Genomic DNA, 15,207 nt, shown 5'->3' with positions numbered 1-15,207 from the left:
GAAGCAAACTGAGATTTTTTATTCCTCTTCCTTGCCTCCTATATTCTAGAAATAGTACCTTATCAGAAAGACCACCTGCCTCTGTGCTTGTAATGCCCTCTAAATCTAAAACTAACTTTCCTCAGATGAATTAGAAAACTTTTAGGCAATAATCTCCATAAAAATCTTTTGTGGGGAACAGAGGAAGGGAATCTTTTTCTAAACTATTTTGGATTTTTGCTCTCAGCCTCTGAACTTGGGAAAAGTATCTGGGATTCCTTCCTATCCTCAGGTGAGGAGAACAGCCTTTAATAAGGCCCACAGGGAAACTTTGAGTATGGAGCTGCCTGAGATGAAATCGTTTTAAAACCACCTGCATCTATGGTGAGGAAAAAGAGGGGAAGAGCTGTCATTGCTGATTAGGATTATGTATAAGGGAGTCATTTTAACCTTTCTATGGAACACTAGATTCACAGGGAATTGTCTTGTTTTATTTAACACTTAAACCCTTGTTTGTTATTCACATAGAAAGCTTTCTGATATCTCAGAGGCTAGAATTTGGCCTAGGTGTGGGTAGAAGAGGGAGAAGTCTGGTGTTAGGAAGCTTCAAGACCTGTGGGGGAAGGATGTATCATGTTGAGGCCTGGGGCCAACTTCATTCTGGGCTTGCCTATTTGTGCAAGTTTAGTTTGGTCTGGACACGAGTCTCGGGGAAATGGGCTTGCTGTCTTGGGAGGCATGAAGCTCTACCTTGGACTATCTGATGCTTGCTGAGTAACTCTTTTCTACTCCTATGCTGTATTGAAGTAATGGGAAGTGGGCTATGTTACAAATAAATCATTTTGTTGTTAAAAAGAATCTTGAATGATTTGGGGATTGGAAGAGAGTGGGTAGAGGGAATGTATTTCCTTCAACTATGACCAGGAGCTGAACTCTAATCCCCAAGGGTGGAGCTGGAGCTTGCTCCTCTTAAGATTTGCTTTCTTAAGGCAGCCCTGGATCCCCAAGGGACCCTTTGAAGGAGCCTAGTAAGGCCTTTTCCCTGTACAACTGTTCATTGACTAGTCTTGTGGCCATTCTCAGTTGGATGAGATTGATTTAGGATAGGTGCATGTATTTGCCAAATATAAATCCCTCTTTCTTACCTATCCATTGTAAATGAACTCATGACTCTCTTCTCAATAATTGGCCCCAGCTAGACTGAATGTCTTACATGTTTGTAAATACACAAATTTTATTCTATTACCAGAAGAGTTGTGCCATATATACTTTTGTCTTTCTACCTTCCTTACTTACTGTATCTTTGGGAATCAGCTCAGGCATTTCTCTATACCTCCTCAATGCCCCATGACATCCCAGATTCAAGTGTGTCTGCTACTCTGTGCTCACATAGCATGGTTTGTTTTTCTTTAACACACTCCAATGTAACTGTTTTTGCTAAAAGACGGACCACCGTTTGAGAATAACAACTGTGTTTTACCCATTTCTGTATTACCAAAACTTGAAACTTAGAACATCCTGACGCATACAAACATAAGTTCAAACATAGGACAGTGATACTTTTTTTGTTTGTGTGTGAGGGATGCATTCTTCCTGACATGGAATATTTCAATGTTCACATATTTTATTAGTTTTCTATTGGAATAAAGGTAATGTAAGATATATTTTGTGTATAAGTAACATTATTAATGTTGGCCCCATTTCAAAATCCTGATTCAAATTACAATAGAATGTGATGGCTGTGTTCTTGAATAAGGTGGTATGTGGAATCATATGCTGCAAGTTGACATGGGAGAGTAAATTTGAGTTTCTATTCTAGTCATTTCCGCAGCCTACCTGTGGTAGGCACAAATATGTAACAGGTCTGAAGACAGGTTTTGGTCACAAGACTAGATTCGGAGTTCAATATCTGTGTTCCATGAAATTTTCAGAAGATAATGGTCTCCAACTCTTGGGAGTTCTGAATACATTTGAAATTTAATCAACATATGTAGGGCTCAAGGTTATGTGGTCCTATTATCCAGTAAGCCATGAACTGTCAAAATATACAAAGAAAACCCTGGCAGAATGGAGTCAGTTGTGGCTGATATTTATTATGAATTCTCTCTTTTCGCTTCCAGTTCAGCACTTTTTCTTAAGTTTGAAGTAAGAAATCTATTCCTCAAATCTGGGAAGGAGGTATGCTTGCTGGTGAGAGAGGGTGTGTGGATGAGAATCTGTTTGCCCAGGTGGGTGGGGAGAAATGATTATTTGGCTCAGAAAGGAAAATCAGTGAATAAGCCAGAACTTTATTTAATGTATGTTCACAAAAGTAGCAGGAATTTAATGTTACTTCTGACCCTGGAGCACTCTGTGTTGCATTTACCTAGTAGTGTATTACATCCAATTCTGAGCAAAGTTGGGAAGCAGGTAAAATTTATTTTCAGTTTCACCAAATGCTTGGGTGCTTAATTTTTTAAAAGTTTCACATGTGCTCAGTTAATTCTCCCAATAGAACTATGAAGTGAAAGTTATAGGAGAAACTCAAGAGTTAAATTTTAACTTGAGCAATAGTAGCTTCAGTTATAATCAATATGCTTAATGGTTAATGCAAATGAAAGGTGTGTTCCAGGAACTGGGATACCTAAACAGGCCTACATAGTTTCACAATATCTGCAGGCATTCCATTGTTGTGCCCCAGGGAAGAGCAAGCAACCCACCTGTGTGCCCCATGGATCAGCAAGCAAAGCCTTTGTACTCCATGAACCATTGACTATGATGCAGATAAAGAATTACTAAGAACTCTCTGGAATGCAACATTTATCTAATCAATGTGCCCTTTAGTTCCAAAACCCCTTATCTACCCTTCTCTCCCCTTATAAAAAGGTTGGCTTGAAATGAGAAGACAAGATAGCTTTGGGTACATATCTTCTCAGATTACTGCCCATCTGAATCAAATGCTTATAAAGATTCAATTCCTGTCACCACTTATTTGGAATGTGGTGAGAGGCAACAAATGTCAAAATGTCCCAATTCAGAATATACTAGTCCCATTAAAAAGAAATTGATTTATTGGCCTGACCAGGTGGTGGCGCAGTGGATAGAGCATTGGACTGGGACCTGAGGACCATGGTTCGAAGCCTCAAGGTAGCCGGCTTGAGCGGGGGCTCACCAGCCTGAGAGCAGGGTTGCTGGTTTGAGCATGGGATCATACGCATGACCCCATGGTCACTGGCTTGAGCCCAAGGTCGCTGGCCTGAGCAAGGGGTCACTTGCTCTGCTGCAGCCCCCCAGCCAAGGCACATATGAGAAAGCAATCAATAAATGACAAAGGAGCCGCAACAAAGAATTGATGCTTTCATCTCTCTCCTTTCCTGCCTGTCTGTCCCTATCTGTCCCTCTCTCGGTTTCTCTCCCTGTCTCTGTAACAAATATTGATTTATTGAGATATAATTTTGTACACCATAAAAACCCCCATTTTAGATGTTCAATTCAATGCTTTTTAGTATATTCACATAGTTGTACAAAAATCACTACACTCAATTTTACCACAAGATAGACCCATGCTTATTAACAGTTAATTTCCTTTTTCCTATGCCAGCCCCAGCCCTAGCCCCTGGCAATGACTAACCTACTTTCTTTATCTATGGATTATGAATATTTACATAAGTTGAAGCATATGATATTTGGCTTTTTGTGACTGTCTTTTTCAACTTAGCATAATGTTTTCAAGGTTCAACTCTGTTGTTTATTCCTTTCTATTGTTAAATAAAATTCAAATGTAGAATATACCAGTGTTTTTCAACTGCCAGCTCATGGACTGGTGCTCTCTGCCAGCAATGTCAGACTGGTCCGTGAAAAAAGTAACCACCCTAATGTTGCATAAAGATTATAGACACAGAAAAAGAATGAAACTTGACTTCAGTTTGTCCCCTGCACAAAAATTAATTTAAAATGTATCAAACACCTAAATATAAGAGCTGAAACAGGCCTGACCTGTGGTGGCACAGTGGATAAAGCAGCGACCTGGAATGCTGAAGTCTCACTGGTTCAAGATCCATATGGGAATTGATGCCTGCTGCTCCTCCCTCCTTCTCTCTGTCATTCTCTCTCTCTCTCTCTCCTCTCTAAAATTAATAAATAAAAATCTTAAAGAAAAAATTTAAAAAGGAGCTGAAACAATAAATTACATAGAAGAAAACATAGGTGATAAACTCATGGAACTTGAACATAGAGAATAATTAATAAATTTGACTCCAAAGGCAAGGGAAGTAAAGGCAAAAATAAATTCATTGGATTATATCAAACTAAAAAGCTTCTGCACAGCAAAAGAAACTGACAGCAAAGCAAATAGGCAGGCAACTAAATGTGAGATGATGTTTAAAACAACAGCTGTGATAAGGGGTTAATATCCAAAATATTGATATATAAAGAAATCACAAAGCTCAGCAACAAACAAGCAAACAATCCAATTAAAAAGTGGAGAGAGGACCTGAACAGACACTTCTCCCAAGGAAACATACAAATAGCTAACAGATGTATGAAAAGATGCTCATCTTCACTAGCTATTTGAGAAATGCAAATCAAAACTACAAGGAGATAATCACTTCACACCTGTTAGATTGGCTATTATCAACAAGACAGGTTGAGAGGTTGTGGAGAAAAAGCAACCCTCATTCACTGCTGGTAGGAATGCAAATTAGTACAGACTATGTAAAAAAAAGTATGGTGCTTCCTCAAAAAAGTAAAAATTGAACTACCATATGACTCAGCAATCCCGCTACCGGGTATCTACCTCCAAAACACAAAAACTTAGTATGTAAAGACACATGCACCCCCATGTTCATCATAGCATTATTCACAATGCCCAAGACAGAAACAACCAAAGTGTCACTCAAGAGAGGATTAGAGGCCTGACCTGTGGTGGCACAGTGGATAAAGTGTCGAACTGGAAATGCTGAGGTCGCTGGTTCGAAACCCTGGGCTTGCCTGGTCAAGGCACATATGGGAGTTGATGCTTCCAGCTCCTCCCCCTTCTCTCTCTCTGTCTCTCCCTCTCTGTCTTTCTCTCCCTCTCTGTCTCTCTCTCCTCTTTAAAAATGAATAAATAAAATAAAAATTAAAAAAAGAGAGGATTAGATAAAGAAGAAGTGGTATATATATAGAATGAAATACTACTGAGCCATAAGAAATAATGACGAAGAGCCATTTGCTACCACACGGATGGACCCTAAGCACATTATACTGAGTGAAATAAGAAAATCAGAGAAAGCTAAGAACTGTATGATTTCATACATAGGTTGAATATAGAACTGAGACTGATCCACATATATAAAAGTGAGGTAGTTACCAGGGGGAGGGAGATGTGGGGAAAGGGAATGTGGGGAAGAGGTGGGGGAAAGGATGTAAAGAGGAACAAATATAAGGGGACATAAAATAATTTGACTTTGGGTAATGGGCATACAACAAAATCAACCATTCAAATGCCATAGGAATGTTTACCTGAAACCTATGTACTCTTATTGATCAATATCATCCTGTTAATTTTCTAAATAAAATTTTTAAAAAAACTTTTTATAATAGCAATCAAGAGAATAAAAAATTTAAGAATAATTTTATAAAGTAAGACATATGCTGACAAATGACAACCTTTGTTGAATAAATTAAATAATTTCTAAATAAATAGAAAGATGCCCCATGTTTATAGATCAGAAACTTAATAATGTTAACATGACAATACTAATTAAACTTATCTTCAGATTCAATGCATTAATTGAAACAAAACAACTAAACAAAAAAACTTGGCTAGTATGTTTTTGTAAACTGAAAATCTGTTTTAAAATTAATATGGAAATACAGTGGCCCAGAAGAGCCCACATAACCGTGGTAAAGAAGAAAATATTTGGAGAATCACATTACCCAATTATGGAACTTACACAAAACTACAGTTATCAAGACAATATTGTCCTAGAATAACAACAGACATGGATCAATAGAAAAAAAAATGGCAGTCTAGAAATAAACCCTTATATTTATGTTCAATCTTTGATGAGGGTGCCAAGAGTATTAAATAGGAAAAGATTAGTCTTTTCAACAATTGGTGCTATGACAGTTGGATCACTAGGTAAAAATGAAGTTAGACCTTTACCTCATACTATATGCATAAATTAACTAAAGTTAATTAAACACCTAAATGTTACAGCTAAAACTATAAAAAACCTTAGAAAAACATAGGTGTAAATCCTTATAACCTTGGATAATTTATTGTTTTTAGATAATACCAGAAACAAAAGCAACAGAAGATAAAAATAGATAAATTGAATTTCTTCCAAATTAAAAACTTTTGTGTTTCAAAGGACACCATCCAGAAAGTTAAGAAGCAACTCACAGAATTAGATAAAATATTTGCAAATCACATATCTGATAAAGATACAAACATTCAAGGGGATTCCAAGATGGCGGCAGGGTAGGCAGATGTTCCAACTGCCACCTCCCAGAACCAAATTGGATCACAACTTAATTTAAGAACAATCATCTTGAAAATCAACTTTGGACTAAACAAAGAGGAGTCTATACAAAAGAATCACAGAAGAAACCACACCAAAACTGGTAGAAAAGGCGGAGACACGGAAAGTGCTGCCCCACTTCCGGGAGCAAGTGGCGATGAAGGGTCCAGTGGGACTCTCACTGTGGAGAAGTTCACCCTGAGAGGGGAGGGCCTTTGGCTCCAGGTTGTGTCCCCCAGCCTAGAGAACCAGAGGCTAGAATAGGCACCCACACATCATTTGCCTGTGAAAAAGAGCTGAGGTTTCTGTCTGTGAGAAAGGGAGTGGAATTCTCAGAGATGCAGGCTCTGTCTGTCTTAAAGGGCTAGTGCAGAAAATCTCATTCAGAGCCACGTAGCCGGGGCTCCAGTAGGAGAGAAGTGAGAGGACTAGAGTTGCATGAGGAGGTTATGAAGTTGGTAGCCTAGGGAGAGACACCATAGGGGACAGCCACTGGAACCCCTGTGCTGAGTGATACTCCAATACTACAGCCGCCATCTTTCTTGGATGGAGCAGACCCCTTTGAGCGACATCAGCCTGGAAAAAAACAACTTCCCCACCCTCAGGAGTCTGTCCTGCCCCACCCATGAGACTGGGTCATTCTAAGAAGCTAGGAAGCAGGGGGCCAGTCAGTGACGCAATTTTTCGGCATTGACTCCAGAGCTACTTCCCCACCCTGGGCATGCTCCCAAGTCTATGACTGGTGGACTGGTGCTTCTGCTTCACGTGAGACTCATTAAAAACTGTCCACATCTCTGGGTCTCAGAGACCACACTCATCAGACTCCTGGGGCCACACCCTACTGAGGTCTGTGAAAAAAGTCTGCACAGACTGACACCAGGGGCCCAGCCACACCTACCACCCTTCCTAATTCCTGAATTGCCAAAGACTCTAGAATTTACCAGAGTTTTTTTTTTGAGTGGCTGAGCCCACCAAGTAGCCAGCAGACTGAGGCTGAAGGAGGCAGAAGTCAGGGAACCTTGGCATTTTAAGCACACCTTCCCCCAGGCCCAGTGTCAATAAAAGCCAGCCTAGGTGTGCAGCTTGGTATTTCCATGTGCACCTGGGCCCAGCAGAGGCAGCCAAAAAACACCGGATTGCTTGTAGCTCCAACAAGGTTGCTGAGGGCCAGTCACAGGCAGGGTCTCCCACTTGTCTGCACCAGGTTTCCCTCAGGGAGGCCCAGGGCTGGCAAATCTAGAGGCCAGCTACAGAGAGCATAGGTTCAGGACCTAACATCCCTTGCTAGTGCAGCATCCTAAGGAAGGGCTCCTCACACCTAGCCCACCTGAGGCAAGTTCCACTTTCTGTGATCAGCACTGGCACAGTGGATCATGTGCATTGGATAGGGTAGAATTTTGTAGTCAGCAAGCCCAGGTGCTGGATATCCTGCCCAGCTGGGCTTGATTCCACAGTGGGAAAGGAGAGAGGCTTGGAGCATGTAGATTTAAAGTGTGGGTCCCTGCGAACCTATTGTTGGGTCTGGTCAAAAGGCTTAGTCACTTTCTGGGGGGGGCACAGTCAGCCTGAGGAGAGGACTCTCTCAGTCTTTCTCTCTGAAACCAGAGTCTCACAGTCTCACCAGCTGTAAGAGCTTCTGCAGAGGAGACTGTTGGACTCATTTAATATGAACCTGCTGCTCACCTTGCTGGGGAGAAATAAAATTTGAGTATTCAGCACTGGCTGAGGGATTAGGTGCTGGAGTAGGGGCCACTTTCCTTATACTGAGCTCCTGACTAAGAGACCCCTGAAGTAGGGAGACCTACTACCATTGTATTTCCAACCTCAGCTGCCCAAACCCATCAATCTTGCAGCCTGTAGAGGGGTTGGTTGGGCAAGGCAAGACTGAGCCCACACTACAATCTTACTACAGAAGACTCTGTGGAAAGACTAGGCAGCTGCAAGAGGAGGAGGGGCAGCTGAAAAGTGAAGACAAATCTTACAGAGCTTGGGGCTTTTACGAAGCTGCTGTCATCTCTAAGCAGGAGGAAGCTGATCCATATACACAGGCTGGCCCCTCCCACACAACTCAGACACAGGAAATGCAGACACAAACAGCAAACAGAGCAGTATCTCCAGACAGGTAGCCCAAGGGAAGATAAAAACAACACCTGACACCAACACAAGAAGACCTAGAACCAACACAACAAGTACTGGATGGCAAACAACACCAACCCTAGACTCGGCTAACTACACAAACAGTATGCACAAAAGAGGAATCCAGCAAACACCAGACACAGTGGAGAATAAATACGCCCAACAAGACGGACATTGCACAGTGTCTAATACACATGATCAAGGTTGACCCATAGAGCCAGACATCCTAAAGGGATAATCACACCCATGAAAGGACCAACTTCATCTAATACACAAATACAACAAGAGGGATAATAGTACCCTCAAAAAGCATCCTTAGAGCAAGGAAATCAGGTGGCCTGGAGGTCATTAGCATCGAGCCCATCCTCCTCATAAAGACACCACAAAAATTTTAAAGTCAGACAGCACTACCTAATACACAGAAAAATTGGGCAGAAAAAAAATACAACCCAAATGAATCATCAATAGAAATCCCTAAAACTGGAAAGCCACATGCAAAAGAATGAAACTGGACTACAGTCTGTCCCCCTGTACTAAAATTAACTCAAAGTGGATCAAAGATCTAAACATAAGACCTGAAACAATTAAGTACATAGAAGAAGACATAGGTACTAAACTCATGGACCTGGGTTTAAAGAGCAATTTATGACTTTGACTCCAAAGGCTAGAGAAGTGAAGGTAAAAATTAATGAATGGGACTACATCAGACTAAGAAGTTTTTGCTCAGCAAGAGAAATTGATAACAAAATAAACAGACAGCCAACTAAATGGGAAACAATATTTTCAAACAACAGCTCAGATAAGGGCCTAATATCCAAAATATACAAAGAATTCATAAAACTCAACAACAAACAAACAATCCAATAAAAAAATGGGAAGAGGACATGAACAGACACTTCTCCCAGGAAGAAATACAAATGGCCAACAGATATATGAAAAGATGCTCATCTTCTTTAGTTATTAGAGAAATGCAAATCAAAACTGCAATGAGATACCACCTCACACCTGTTAGATTAGCTATTATTAACAAGACAGGTAATAGCAAATGTTGGAGAGGCTGTGGAGAAATAGGAACCCTCATTCACTGTTGGTGGGAATGTAAAGTAGTACAACCATTATGGAAGAAAGTATGGTGGTTCCTCAAAAAACTGAAAATAGAATTACCTTATGACCCAGCAATCCCTCTACTGGGTATATACCCCAAAAACTCAGAAACATTGATATGTAAAGACACATGTACCCCCATGTTCATTGCAGCATTGTTCACAGTGGCCAGGACATGGAAACAACCAAAAAGCCCGTCAATAGATGACTGGATAAAGAAGATGTGGCACATATACTCTATGTAATACTATTCAGCCATAAGAAATGATGACATCGGATCATTTACAGCAAAATGGTGGGATCTTGATAACATTATACAAAGTGAAATAAGTAAATCAGGAAAAATCAGGAACTGCATTATTCATATGTAGGTGGGACATAAAAGTGAAACTAAGAGACATTGATAAGAGTGTGGTGGTTATGGGGGGAGGCGGGAGAGGGAGAGGGAAAGGGGAGGGGGAGGGGCACAAGGAAAACTAGATAGAAGGTGACAGAGAACAATCTGACTTTGGGTGATGGGTATGCAACATAAGTGAACGACAAGATAACCTGGACTTGTTATCTTTAAATATATGTATCCTGATTTATTGATGTCGCCCTATTAAAAATAAAGTTATAAAAAATAGAAATCCCTAGAGAAAGAACAAAATATTAATAAAATAGAAGTAACTGAACTACCAGAAGCAGTTTAAAATAATGATTTTTAGGATGTTCTAGGATTGTAGAGCAACAATGAATGGTCATAATGAGTAACTATATAAAGAGATAACAAGAATAAAAAAAGACATTGAAATCATAAAAAAGAACCAGTCAGAAATGACAGGTACAATATCATAAGTGAAGACTGCAGTAGAAAGAGTCAACAGCAGGCTGGATGAAGCACATGATCAAATAAGTGATTTAGAAGACAAGATAAACAAAAGCACAGAAGCAGAGCAGAAAAACAAAAAAAAGGGTAAAAAAGACTAAGAAAAATCTAAGAGACCTCTGTGACAGCATGAAGAAAAACAACATCTGCATAGTAGGAGTTCCTGAGGGAGAAGAGAAAGAACAAGGGATAGAAAACATGTTTAAAGAAATCATAGCTGAGCCCTGGCCGGTTGGCTCAGTGGTAGAGTGTCGGCCTGGCGTGTGGGGGACCCGGGTTCTATTCCCGGCCAGTGCACATAGGAGAAGCGCCCATTTGCTTCTCCACCCCCCCTCTTTCCTCTCTGTCTCTCTCTTCCCCGCCCGCAGCCAAGGCTTCATTGGAGCAAAGATGGCCCAGGCGCTGGAGATGGCTCCTTGGCTCTGCCCCAGGCGCTAGAGTGGCTCTGGTCATGGCAGAGCAACGCCCTGGAGGGGCAGAGCATTGCCCCCTGGTGGGCAGAGTGTCACCCCTGGTGGGCGTGCCGGGTGGATCCCGGTCGGGTTCATGCGGGAGTCTGTCTGACTGTCTATCCCCATTTTCAGCTTCAGAAAAATACAAAAAAAAAAAAAAGAAAAGAAAAGAAATCATAGCTGAAAATGTTCCTAAAATGATGAAGGAAAAAAGTCATACTAGTTCAAGAAGCATAGAGCGTCCCAAGGAGGCCTACACCAAGATATATCAGATACATCATAATTAAAATGCCAAAATTAAGAGACAGAAAAGGGAAAAGCAATTAATTACCTACAGAGGAACTCCCATAAGGATGACATGTGACTTCTCAACAGAAACATTTAAGGCCAGAAGAAATTGGCAAGAAATATTCAAAGTGATGCAAAACAAGAACCAAGATTACTTTATCCAGCAAGGCTATCATTTAAAATTGAAAGAGAAATAAAAAGCTTTCCAGAAAAAAACAAAACAAAAAAAAACAAACAAACAAACAAAAACTTTAAGAAATTCATTACAATCAAACCAGCTCTATAAGAAATCTTAAGGAATCTGCTATAAAAAGAGCAAAGAAAAAAAAGGAAATTGAGAGAAAGAAGATGGTAGATTTAAAACAAAATGGCAATAAATAAGTATATATCAATAATAACCTTAAGTGTAAATGGATTAAATATTCCAATCAAAAGATATGTTAGCTGCATGGATAAGAAAAAAGGACCTGTACATATGCTGTCTATGAGAGATCCACCTCAGAACAAAAGATACGCACAGACTGAAAGTGAAGTGGTGGATAAAATTATTTCATGCAAATGGAAATGAAAAAATACCTTGGGTAACAATACTTATATCTGACAAAATAGACTTTAAAAAAATAATTTGGGGTTTTTTTTTTTTGGATTTTATTTATTCATTTTCATTAGAGGGAGAGGATAGAAATAGAAAGAACAGGGGGAGGAGCTGGAAGCATCAACTCCCATATGTGCCTTGACCAGGCAAGCCCAGGGTTTCAAACTGGTGACCTCAGCATTCCAGGTCAATGCTTCATCCACTGCGCCACCACAGGTCAGGCTGACAAAATAGACCTTAAAGCAAAGGCTATAGTAAGGGATAAAGAAGGTCACTACATAATGATAAATGGAGCAATCTAACAGGAGTATATAACCATTGTAAATATTTATGCACCTAACATAGAAGCACCTAAATATATAAAGCAGAGTTTGGTGAACATAAAGGGTGAGATCAACAGCAATACTATAATTGTAGGGGATTTTAATACCCCACTAAAATCAATGGGTAGATCCTGTAGGCTGAAAATTAACAAAAAATCATTGGTCTAAAATGACACACTAGATCAACTGGATTTAATAGTCATCTTCAGAACCTTTTACCCCAAACCAGTAGAATATATATTCTTCTCAAATCCTCATAATACATTCTCTAGAATTGACCACATGTTAGGACACAAAACAAGTCTTAATAAATTTTAAAAAATTGTAATCATATGAAGTATTTTTTCTGATCACAGTGGCATCACACTAGAAATAAACTAAAATAAAAAAACCCGAGACCCTGGCTGGTTGGCTCAGTGGTAGAGCGTTGGCCTGGCGTGCAGGAGTCTCAGGTTCGATTCCCAGCCAGGGCACACAGGAGAAGTACTGTCTGCTTCTCCACCCCTCCCCCTCTCCTTCCTCTCTGTCTCTCCCTTCCCCTCCTGCAGCCAAGGCTCCATTGGAGCAAAGTTTGCCTGGGCGCTAAGGATGGCTCTGTGGCCTCTGCATCAGGTGCTAGAATGGCTCTGGTTGCAGCAGAGCGATGCTCTAGATGGGCAGAGCATCGCCCCCTGGTGGGCATGCTGGGTGGATCCCAGTCAAGTGCATGCGGGAGTCTGTCTGACTGCCTTCCCGTTTCCAACTTCAGAAAAATACAAAAAAAAAAAAAACCCGAAAAACATTTAAACACTTGGAAGCTAAATAGCATGTTATTAAATAATAAATGGGTTAACAATGAGATAAAGGGAGAAATCAAAATTTTTCTTGAAACAAATGAAAATGAATATGCAACAACTCAAAATCTATGGGACACAGCAAAATCAGTCCTGAGAGGAAAGTTCATAGCATTACAGGCATACCTTAAGAAGCAAGAAAAAGCTCAAATAAACAACTTAACCCTGCACCTAAAATAACTAGAGAAAGAAAAGCAATAAAGCCCAGAGGATGCAGAGGGAAGGAAATAATAAAGATCAGAGTGGAAATAAATAATATAGAGGCTAAAACAAAACATAAAACAAAAACAATAGAAAACATCAATGAAACCAAGAGCTGGTTCTTTGAAAGAGTAAGCATAATTGATGAACCTTTAACCAGACTTATCAAGAAAAAAGGAGAGAGGACTCAAGTAAATAAAATTAAAAATGAAAATAGAGAGGTAACAATTGACACCACGAAATAGAAAGGATTGTAGGAAAATACTATGAAGATCTATATGCCAATAAATTGGACAACCTAGGTGAAATGGATAAATTTCTAGAAACATGCAATCTTCCAAAACTCAATCGTGAAGAATCAGAAAACTTAAATAGACCAATTACAACAAATGAAATGGAAAGAGTTATCAAAAAACTTTCAGCAAACCAAAGTACTGTACCAGATCTCTTCGCAGGCAAATTTTACCAAACATTTAGAGAAGAATTAACACCTATCCCTCTCAAGCTATTTCAAGAAGAAGAAGGACTTCCAAGCTCCTTTTATGAGAAAAGCATTATCCTCATTCCAAAACCAGGTATAGACACTACAGTGAAAGAAAACTATAGTCCACTATCCCTGATAAACAAGGATTCTAAATTTCACTACAAAATATTAGCAAACCAGATCCAGCAATACATCAAAAAGATCATACATCATGATCAAGTGGCATTTATTCTAGGGGGCAAGGCTGGTACAATATTCACAAATTAAACAATGTAATTCATCACATAAACAAAATAGAAGATAAAAATCACATGATTGTATCAATAGGTGCAGAAAAAGCATTTGATTAAATTCAGCACCCATTTATGATAAAAACTCTCAGCAAAGTGGGAATACAGGGAACATACCTCAACATAATAAAGGTCATTTATGACAAATCCACAGCCAACATCATACTCAATGGGCAAAAGTTAAAAGCAATCCCCTTAAAATCAGGAGCAAGACATACGTACCTCTTTTATTCATGGGTACCACTCTTATTCAACATAATTCTGGAAGTCTTAGCCACAGCAGAGAACAAGAAAAAAAAACATCCAAATTGGAAAAGAAGAAGTAACTATTATTATTTGCTGATGATATGATACTGTACATAGGAAACCCTGAAGTCCCAGTCAAAAATGTACTAGACCTGCCTGACCAGGCAGTAGTGCAGTGGATGGAGCATTGGACTGGGATGCGGAAGACCCAGGTTCGAAACCCCAAGGTTGCCAGCTTGAACGTGGGCTCATCTGGTTTGAGCAAAGCTCACCAGGTTGGACCCAAGGTCGCTGGCTCGAGCAAGGAGTTGCTCAGTCTGCTGAAGGCCCACGGTCAAGGCACATATGAGAAAGCAATCATTGAACAGCTAAGGTGTCACAACGAAAAACTGATGATTGATGCTTCCTATCTCTCCCTATTCTTGTCTGTCTGTTCCAATCTATCCCTCTCTCTGACTCTCTCTCTCTGTCTCTGAAAAAAATCTACTAGACCTGACAAATAAATTCAGAAAAGTGACAAGATATAAAAATAATATTCAGAAATCAATGGCATTTTTATACATCAACAATAAACTCTCAGTAAGAGAAATTAAGGAAACAATCCCCTTCCAAGGAGGATACAAACAAGTGAAAGCATATATAGTATTCATGGATAGGTAGAAAGGCAGAATAAACATCATTAAAATGTCTATACTACCAAAAGCAATCTATAGACTCATTGGAATTCCTATTAAAATAGCAATTGATACTTCAAAAATATAAAAAAATATATTCCAAAAAATTTATATGGAACTAAAAAAGAACCCAAATAGCCTCAGGAATCTTGAAAATGAAGAATAAAGTGGGAGGTATCACACTTCCTCATATCAAGTTAAACTACAAGATCATTATAATCAGAACAACTTGCTACTGAAATAAGAAAA

The sequence above is a fragment of the Saccopteryx leptura genome, chromosome X (assembly GCF_036850995.1).
Source record: "Saccopteryx leptura isolate mSacLep1 chromosome X, mSacLep1_pri_phased_curated, whole genome shotgun sequence".
NCBI lineage: Eukaryota > Metazoa > Chordata > Mammalia > Chiroptera > Emballonuridae > Saccopteryx > Saccopteryx leptura.
Note: the sequence above shows the minus strand (reverse complement) of the source record.